Below are 6,029 nucleotides of genomic sequence, written 5' to 3' on the forward strand. Positions count from 1 at the left end.
CAATATAAGCGCATCCTTACGGTATTTCCCAAAGGGTTACCCTACCCCGATGGGATTTATCGCTGCTCGGCCCCTGGGCAGTGGCTTTGCATTTCTTGTTAAGAGGGGTAACTTCAGGAGCTTTGCAGTGACCGTGAACAAAGCTGGCGGGTCTAAGTAGTTAAAACGTTATTTATTAAGCGCTTTCGTCGTGCAAAGCGGTATATAACTTGCTGGGAAAGAAGAGGAAAAGGGGGCTTAGTCAGGGAAGGCCTCTCGGAGGCGAAGGGCCCTCAATAAGGCTCGGAAGCGGGGGAGAGGAATTTTCCGTCGGATAGGACAGACCTACATCTCTCAACTTGTACTTCCCAAGCGCTTAGTACAGTGCTCTGCACCCAGTAAGTGCTCAAGAAATACGATCGATTGATTGATAGGAGGAGGGAGGGCTTTGCAGGCCAGAGGCGGGCCGCGGGCCGGGGGTCAGCAGCGAGATAGGCGAGGTCGAGGTGCAGTGAGAAGGTTGGCAACGGTGCCTTGCACATAGTAAGCGCCCAATAAATGCTATCGTTATTATTAGAGGAGGGAAGTCTGCGGGCTGGGCTGCAGCAGGTGAGGTAGGAGGCTTGCCCTCAGGCTACTGCCATTTCAGAGTCTCTTCCCCAACCGCGGCCCAGGTTGGCAACAGCAGCGGAAAGACGGCTAAATTCAAAGTTTCGCCAATCCCCTCCGCCGGTTATGGAATAATGAGGGGGAAACACGCTCGATCATGTTCCAGCTTTTAGTGTCCTGGGATGCAGAGGGGAGTCTATTTTTCCTTTTTAGTTACGGTTGTTGGTAGTGGGCTGTTTTTATTCCCCGTCTGGAATCCGAGTTCCCCAGGAGGGCGATTCGGCGCTGCGTGTTTATCTGGCAGCCAGGCTTACCATCTGTTTCCTCTGCTAATTCACGGCCTAGCTTTCCTTCCAGTGCACACTGGGTTGGGTTTCGCCCCACCAGTAATAATAATAAAAATAATGGTGATGGTATTTTTTAAATGCTTACTATGTGCCAAGCACTGCGCTAACTGCTGGGGTAGTAATAATAATAATGATGGCATTTATTAAGCGCTTAGTACGTGCAGAGCACTGTTCTGAGCGCGGGGGAGGTTACAAGGTGATCAGGTTGACCCACAGGGGGCTCACAGTCTTAATCCCCATTTTACAGGCGAGGCCCAGAGAAGTGAAGTGACTTGCCCAGAGTCACCCAGCTGACAGCTGGTGGAGTTGGGATTTGAACCCAGGACCTGTGACTCCAAAGCCCGGGCTCTTTCCACTGAGCCACGCTGCTATGTGCCGGGCACTCTACTAAACACTGGGGTAGATACAAGCTAATCAGGTTGGATGCAGTCGCCGTCCCACGTGGGACTGACGGTCTTAATCCCCATTTTGCGGAGGAGGAAACTGAGGCACAGAGAAGTGAAGTCCCACAGCACCTGTATATATGTATATTTGTTTGTACATATTTATTACTCATTTATTTATTTATTTAATTTGTACATATCTATCCTATTTATTTTATTTTGTTAGTATGTTTGGTTTCGTTCTCCGTCTCCCCCTTTTAGACTGTGAGCCCACTGTTGGGCAGGGACTGTCTCTATGTGTTGCCAATTTGTACTTCCCAAGCGCTTAGTCCAGTGCTCTGCACACAGTAAGCGCTCAATAAATACGATCGATGATGATGAAGTGAGTAGCCCCAGAGTCGGAGCCGGAATTAGAACCCAGGACCTTCTGACTCCCGGGCGCCTTCCACTAGGCCACGCTGCTTTGAATTTTGAGGTGGGAACTCGCTGGAGGTAACTAAAGAAAACAAGGTGAGGGGAAAAAAAGAGGATAAAAATCAAAACGGAAAAATGGAGTCCAACCCGTTTTCCCCGGGGGTCTCTCTTCAGGGGTCCAGTCCATAGTCCCAGCGAGGAGAGCAAGCTAATTAGCCTTCCGACTCGTTAAGAGGCTGACATCTAGAGAAGCTCCGAGTAGACACTATGTAATATCCACCAGGACATTTTCATCCTTTCACCCCCAAAAGGCCAGCCTGCCCCTGCCCCCCCAAATAGCCAAAATGGTAATTGTCCTTCCCAAGCGCTTAGTACAGTGCTCTGCACGCAGTAAGCGCTCAATAAATAGGATTGATTGTTAAGCACCTACTATGTGCCAGACACTGCCAAGATCAGGAGAAGCAGCGTGCTCCGTGGAAGGAGCGCGGGCTTTGGAGTCAGAGGTCATGGGTTCGAATCCCGGCTCCGCCAGTTGTCAGCTGGGTGACTTTGGGCAAGTCACTTCATCATCATCATCAATCGTATTTATTGAGCACTTACTGTGTGCAGAGCACTGGACTAAGCGCTTGGGAAGTACAAATTGGCAACATCTAGAGACAGTCCCTACCCAACAGTGGGCTCACAGTCTAAAAGGGGGAGACAAAACCAAACGTACTAACAAAATAAAATAAATAGAATAGATATGTACAAGTAAAATAAATAAATAGAGTAATAAATATGTGCAAGCATATATACATATATACAGGTGATGATTCACTTCTCCAGGTCTTCCTCAGTTCCCTCATTTGTAAAATGGGAATGAAGCCTGTGAGCCTCCCATGGGACAACCTGATTACCTTGTACCCCCCCAGCGCTTAAAACAGTGCTTGGCACATAGTAAGCGCTTAATAAATGCTATTATTATTATTATTATTATTATTATTATTAGCAGTGTGGCTCAGTAGAAAGAGCCCGGGCTTGGGGGTCTGAGGTCATGGGTTCTAATCCAGCTGCAATTTCTCAGCTGTGTGACTTTGGGCAAGTCACTTCACTTCTCCAGGCCTCCCTCAGTTCCCTCATCTGTAAAATGGGGATGAAGCCTGTGAGCCACCCCCGCCGTGGGACAGCCTGATTACCTTGTACCCCCCCAGCGCTTAGAACAGTGCTTGGCACATAGTAAGCGCTTAATAAATGCTATTATTATTATTATTATTATTATTATTATTATTAGCAGCATGGCTCAGTAGAAAGTGCCCGGGCTTGGGAGTCTGAGGTCATGGGTTCTAATCCTCGTGCAATTTCTCAGCTGTGTGACTTTGGGCAAGTCACTTCACTTCTCCAGGCCTCCCTCAGTTCCCTCATCTGTGAAATGGGGATGAAGCCTGTGAGCCCCCCATGGGACAACCTGATTACCTTGTACCCCCCGCCCAGCGCTTAGAACAGTGCTTGGCACATAGTAAGTGCTTAATAAATGCTATTATTATTATTATTATTAGCAGCGTGGCTCAGTAGTAAGAGCCCGGGCTTGGGAGTCCGAGGTCATGGGTTCTAATCCTGGTGCAATTTTTCAGCTGTGTGACTTTGGGCAAGTCAGTTCACTTCTCTGGGCCTCAGTTACCTCATCTGTAAAATGGGGACGAGGACTGTGAGCCCCTCGTGGGACAAACCGATTACCTTGTATCCTCCCCAGCGCTTAGAACAGCGCTTGTCACCTGGTAAGCGCCGAACAAAAACTGTCATTGTCAGTGAACTGGTCCAGGGAACACGTCATAATAAGGAGAGAGAAGCAGGGTGGCCTAATGGCTAGGAGTCAGAAGGATCTGGGTTCTAATTCCAACTCCGTCACTTGTCTGCTGTGTGACCTTGGGTGAATCGCTTAACCTCTCTGTGCCTCAGTTTACCTCTACCTGCATAGTGGAGCTTAAGACCGTGAGCCCCATGAGAGACGGGGACTGTGTCCAACCCGATTAGCTGGTATCCACGTACAGTGCCTGGCACATAGTAAGCGCTTCCTACAGTGTCTGGGACATAGTAAGTGCTTACTACAGTTCTCAGCATTCATTTATTCATTCAATCATATTTATTGAGCAATTACTGTGTGCAGAGCACTGCACTAAGCGCTTGGAAAGTCCAAGTTGGCAACATATAGAGACGGTCCCTACCCAAAAACGGGCTCACAGTCTAGAAGGGGGAGTCAGACAACAAAACAAAACATGTAGACGGGTGTCAGAGTCGTATTAATAATTGTGGCATTCGTTGAGTGCTTATTATGTGCCAGGCACTGTACTAAACGCCCGGGTGGGCCCAAGCAAATGGGGTTGGACACAGTCCCTGTCCCACGTGGGGCTGCCAGTCTCAATCCCCATTTTACAGATGAGGGCACGGAGGCACAGGGGAGTGAAATGACTTGTCCAAGGCCGCGCGGCAGAGGTGGAATTCATTCCATTGTATTTATTGAGCGGTTACTGTTATCGACAAGTAGGGTGCAAAATAGGTTAATCGGTGTAAATCGGCCGCGGGGTTCTTGTACCCAGGGTGGTGACGCAGAGAGGAAAAATGACTCGGAGACGTGAGTTCAGATAGAGCAGGAAAGAAGGAAAGTGGCCACCTGCCCGTTCACCTCCCGGGAGAGGGACGAGTGACAAGCAGCCCCGATCCCAGCCGCTTCTTCCTCTTTTATTGGGTTCCAAATCCGAGCTACACAAAGGATTCCTGGGAGTAGTGCCCTACGTGAGGCCTTGGCATTCCAAGATCCCAAGTTAAAGTCCAACCGTTTGTTTGTCATGGTTTGGTTAGGGTTAAAATCCCCGTTTCCAAGATGTTATCGGGAGATAATGGTCAACGCAGGATGGGGACACTCCAGGCGGAGAGGGGCCACTTTGGTTTATAATAATAATAATAATAATGGCATTTATTAAGCGCTTACTATGTGCAAAGCACTGTTCTAAGCGCTGGGAAGGTTACAAGGTGATCAGGTTGTCCCACGGGGGGCTCACAGTCTGAATCCCCATTTTACAGATGAGGTAACTGAGGCAAAGAGAAGTGACTTGCCCAAAGTCACACAGCTCACAATGGACGGAGTCGGGATTTGAACCCATGACCTCTGACTTCAAAGCCCGTGCTCCTTCCACTGAGTTACTTTATCACAGGTGGGCGGGGCTAAGAAAGGGGCGTGGCCCAGGGCGGGTCATTGTCGAGGAGGAGGGCGCATGCGCCCCCAGGAAGGGGGCGTGGCCTGGTCGGGGGGGGCCGGAGTCTCCTCGGAGGAGGGCGCATGCGCCCTTAGAAAAGGGAGACGAGTCATGGGCGGGGGGCGGAGTCTTTTCCGCAGGGGAGGGCGCATGCGCCCCTAGAAAAGGGGCGTGGCCAGGGCGGGGGCGGAGTCTCCGCGGAGGAGGGCGCATGCGTCCTTAGAAAAGGGAGCCGTGTCATGGGCGGGGGGCGGAGTCTTCCCCGAGGGGGAGGGCGCATGCGCCCCTAGAAAGGGGCGTGTCCCGGGCGGGGCGGAGTCGTTCCCGCGGGGGAGAGCGCATGCGCCCCTAGAAAGGGAGCGTGGTCTGGGCGGGGTTATCCCCGGGGAGGAGGGTTGGGGAGGGACCGTCTATATAGGTCCCCTCCTCCCCTGCCTTACCTCGTTCCCTTACCCACAGTACCTGTGCATGTGTATATATGTCTGTACGTATTTATTACTCTATTTATTGATTGATTTTACTTGTACATATTTATTCTGTTTATTTTATTTTGTCGCCCCGTCTCCCCCTTCTAGGCCGTGAGCCCGCAGTCGGGTAGGGGCCGTCTCTAGATGCTGCCGACTTGAACTTCCCAAGCGCTTAGTCCAGTGCTCTGCACACAGTAAGCGCTCAATAAATACGATTGGATGAATGAATAAATAGAAAAGGGGACGTGTCCTGGGCGGGGGGCGGAGTCTTTCCCGCGGAGGAGGAGGGCGCATGCGCCCCTAGGAAAGGGGAATGTGTCATGGGCGGGGGGGCGGAGTCTTTCCCGCGGAGGAGGGCGCATGCGCCCCTAGAAAGGGGCGAGGCCTGGGCGGGGTCATTCCCGGGGAGGAGGACGGCGCATGCGCCCCATAGAAAAGGGGACGTGTCCTGGGAGGGGGCGGAGTCTTTCCAGCGGAGTAGGGCGCATGCGCCCCTAGAAAGCAGGGCGTGGTCTAGGCGGGGTCATTCCCAGGCAGGAGGAGGGCGCATGCGCCCCTAGAAAAGGGGACGTGTCATGGGCGGGGGGGGCGGAGTCTTTC

Source organism: Tachyglossus aculeatus, chromosome 19 (assembly GCF_015852505.1).
Source record: "Tachyglossus aculeatus isolate mTacAcu1 chromosome 19, mTacAcu1.pri, whole genome shotgun sequence".
Lineage (NCBI taxonomy): Eukaryota > Metazoa > Chordata > Mammalia > Monotremata > Tachyglossidae > Tachyglossus > Tachyglossus aculeatus.